The 4381-nt window shown below is 40.1% G+C and overlaps 1 pseudogene; it reads right to left on the bottom strand.

The window, feature by feature from the left end:
* LOC125079819 (solute carrier family 25 member 43-like) lies at positions 1-1094 on the bottom strand (annotated as a pseudogene).
* Positions 1095-4381: the final 3287 nt, after the last annotated feature.

Here is a 4381-nt window from a genome sequence, read left to right as displayed (position 1 = left end):
TTAATACTCATGATTCCTAGAGATTCTACTCTGATCCAGCCTTGGAGTTAATTTATATGTCAGAGGAGACACGATGCAACAATTTCAGTAAAGATAAGTTTCTAACTCAAAGTTGCCAAACATAATTTGAAAATATGGAAGGGTCTTCAGTGAGTTGACAGTCCATTCTAGAGCCCCAGTAGCCCTGATACTTTCACTGTCTGTGGGAAGCAGGCCATTCCTCCTGAGAAATGAACATCTACTCCTCCACAGTGAGGAAGCTAGAGGCTCTGAGATTTCACCTTTCTTTTCACCATGTTGAAGGCAAAGGAGAGGGTCTGGGTCACCTCAGTAGCCAGGCAGACACTGGCAACGTTCTAGAGGAGAGAGAACTGATCTCAGATCCAGTCTTGATATTCTCTAGGATCAAGGAAACTAGCAGAGAAACAAATAGAACCTAAAACAGTCAAGGAAAATCCTTGATAAAGTCCAAAAACCCTTCCTATTGATAAATAGTAGAAAAAGCACAATGGATCCCCTTGTAAGATGATTCCAGCACATTCTGTACAATTAGCCTGGATTTGATGAGGTCTCTTAGAGGTATCACAATGTGGAAATCATGCCTGCCAGACTCCCAGCCATGGTGGCGTCCACTGAGAAATATGGCCCAGGCCATCTGTGAACAGCACTAAATTTGTGGTAGGCCTGGTGTTGTAGGGGAAGAGGTACAGGCATGGACCCATGTTTCCCTTCCAGGTCCTAGACACCCTGTGTCTCCAGGACCCCACCCCAGGAACCACCACCAGGCTAAGCACCCCCATTGCCCTCATCCAAGCCAGGGAGACCAACAATGACTGATTATTATGGCAGTCAATCACTTGTGGCCTTCCCCAGAAAATTCTATCCTTCTAGTTTCCCAGGCCAAAAACATGGAAGTCCAAAAAATTGATAGTATCACAGCTCACACCTAACCTGTTAGGAAAAAAACAAAACAAAACAAAAAACAAACAAACAAAACAAAACAAAACAAAACAAAAATAAAAAACAAAAAACATTTGTTTGCCTTCAAAATATATGTAGAATATAATCTGTTTTACCACCACGTCTCCTTCCATCCTGTTATGAGCATCCATCATAAATAATAGTTTTGAACTCATAATTCTCCCCACTTCCACTCTTGCTCTGCTAAGTCTATTTCCAGCACAGCACACTTTGCTGCTTAAAACCCAGCAGTGATTCCCTTTTGCTCAGAGGAAAAAAACAAAAAACAGAAAACAAACAAACAAAAAAAAACCACAAAACACCAAATTCTTAAAATGATTTGATCTTCTATTGTCACTTTGGCCTTTTCTTGCTCCCTTGACCCAGACATATTGGCTTCCTTCTAATTTCTTGAGGACATCAGGCAGGCTTTCCCTGGTTAAAATATTGCTGCTTGCCCAGTAGCTTCATCTACTTATGGCATTATTCTAATCTCTCCTCAGTGAAGCCTTTCTTATGCTTATTTAATACCAAATTCCTACAGCATGCCTCAGCCCTTTTTTCTTTTTTGACTTTCCTTCTTTCTTCTCCTTCTTCTTCTCCTCCTCCTCCTCCTCCTCCCCCTCCTCCTCCTCCTTCTTCTGTTCCTTTCTTGTCTATGTTACTTTTGGGCACTCTCTTCACTCAAAGGATCCCCTTTAATTTTTCCTGAAGTACTCCTTTAGTGATCACAAATTCTTTTAGTTTCTGTTTGTCTCGACAGATCTTTATCTCTCCTTCTATTTGTCTCTCCTATCTATCTTATTCTCCTTCTATGACAGCCTTGTGGATAAAGTATTCTTGACTACATAGTTTTTCATTTAGCACCCTGAATATATCATGCCAGTCCTTTCTGGACCGCCAGGTATCTGTGGATAGTTCTGCTGCTAGTCTATTATGTTTCTACCCATGTAGGTTAGGGAACTCTTGTCCTGAGCTAGTTTCAGAATTTTACTTTGTCTCTGAAATTTGCAAGCTTCACTATTATATCGAGGTATTGACCTATTTTTATTGATTTTGAGGGAGATTTCTCTGTGCCTCCTGGACGTGAATGCCTGTTTTCTTCCACAGATTAGGAGTGTTGTCACATATAATTGGCTCCAAAATACATTCTTCCCCTCTCTCTCTTTCCTCTTCTGGGACTCCAAGTATTCTAACATTGTTTTGCTTTATGATATTACTTATCTCTCAAATTCTTTCTTTGTGATCCAGTATTTTTTTACCTCTCTTTTTCTTGGTTTCTTTATTCCCCATCACTTTATCTCCTATATCACTGATTCTCTCTTCTGCCTCATTTATCCTAGCAATTAGAGACTGCATTTTTTATTGCATCTCATTAATAGCTTTTAAAATTTTGATGTGTTTAGCTTTTAGCCCTTTTATTCCTCCAGAAATGGATATTCTAGTGTCTTCTATGTTTTTCTTCAAGCCCAGTTGGTATCTTTATCATTATTCTGAGCTTTATTTCCAATATCCTGCTTATGTCCATACTGATCTGGTTCCTGTGTCATTTTGCCTCTTGTTTTCTTTTCTGGGGTGAGTTCTTCCATCTTGTCATCTATCCAGAGAAGAATGGGTGAATGAGAGAATAAAATTCTAAAATAGCAACAACAGCCACAGAGAAGTATACACTAAACTAATCAGAAGAGAGAGAAACCGGTCAAGAAAAAAGAGAGAGAGAAAGAGAGAAAAAGAGTGTGAGCGAGAGATATCAAATATGATGAAACAGGTGAACAGAAGAAAGCAATTTGCTAGACCCTGCGTGTATTTTGATTTGTTTTTTAGAAAAGAACTAGATTTCAAAATTTTAAAGAAAGAAAAACTTAACATATATTAAAAAATAAAATTAAATACAATGAAAGGATAAATGTATCCATAAAAATGAAAATGAAAAAGACTTTTAAAAACATCAAAAACCCCCCAAGAAATTAGTTGAAAAAAATATATAAATTGAAACACTAAAGAATCATGAGAAAACAAACAAACAAAAAACAAAAAAACACAAATTCTATATACTTTTTCCCCTAGTGCTAGAGTTTAGCAGTTCTGTGTGATCAATAAACGATGTTAGCTGGATGCTCCTGCTGGTCTTCAGGGGAGGGTCCTGTGAGGCTGATTCTCAGGAGTCTTTGCCCTGGGTGGAATTACACTGCCTTACCAGGGGTCTGGACTCAGTGAATGTAGGCCAGATTTTTCTATGTGGCTTTTGTTCCCTGAAGGCTTTCCCCACTACTTTAGAGGAAGAGAATTAAAATGGCAGCGTCCTGATTCTAGCTTGGAGATATATGGTCATGTTCCCCGCTCTTCAGTGATCCCTCAGGGAAAGACAGTTAATCACTCTGGTCTTCCTGGTTTTACACTTTATGTTCACCTATTCGGTGACCAGGAATTTCTATTTCAGACATACAACACCATTTCTCGTGTCCAAACATTATAGACTCCTGTGGCAAGCACCAGTGCTTTTCCTACCAGGGAGGGGCAAGGGGAAATCTCTCCATGGTTCTGCCAATTGCTGGGCCCCTGACAGGTGACCGGTCACCAGACTGTGCTGCAGTTTTCAGTTTATGGGAACACTGAATAGAAAGCTGGCACCTGGGCTCATTATTTGCAATTGTTTTCCCTGCTCCAATGCCTGGGAACTCTGCTGCATTAAGACACCCTTCTTCTTTTTGTGACCCTGGGGATTCTGAGACTACATTGTCCCACCTGGGATTGCTTCACCTCCTCAGGGCTTTTCCAGCAAACTTCTAAAATTCTAATTTTGCTTTACAAAATTAGACTGTTGCTTATACAATTTTCTAGTACCAAGCTTACTGAGGCTCCCTCCCCCCATGTTTTAGTTTCCCATAGATTTCAGTGGATTCATGTCTCCACACCTCCTACCTTGCAAAAGGTGGTCACTTTTCCATTTGTAGAATTGTAACAATTCTTTTCTCAGATCTCTGGGTGATTATTGTGGATGTTCAGAATGATTTGATAGCTATCTAACTGATTTCCAGGGACCAGATGAAATTAGGGTCCCCTACTCCTCACTGTCTTAACCCTCTCTCTAGTCTGCAGATTTACAAAAGTTGTCAGAGTAGTTTTTATGGAGGACATCACATTTGAGGAAGCCCTTGAAGGAGATGAGGGAGTCAGCTGTGTAGATATACACTACGGAAATGTGTTGGAGTGTTTGAGTCCATGGGAACCCAGAAAGTATTAGATGAGGGGTCAGAGAGGGGGTGGTGGGTCCAGATCACATAGAGCCTTGTAGCTTCCATTAAGTGACTTCAATTTTGATGAGAGCAAATTGGTACACCAGTGGAGAGCTTCAATCAGAGGAGAGATAAGACTTGACTCATCTATTGTGTCTGATATTAGTATTGTTCCCGTACCCTAC

The sequence above is a fragment of the Lutra lutra genome, chromosome 10, assembly GCF_902655055.1.
Source record: "Lutra lutra chromosome 10, mLutLut1.2, whole genome shotgun sequence".
Taxonomy (NCBI): Eukaryota; Metazoa; Chordata; class Mammalia; order Carnivora; family Mustelidae; genus Lutra; species Lutra lutra.
This window is presented reverse-complemented; position numbering and strand designations above follow the sequence as displayed.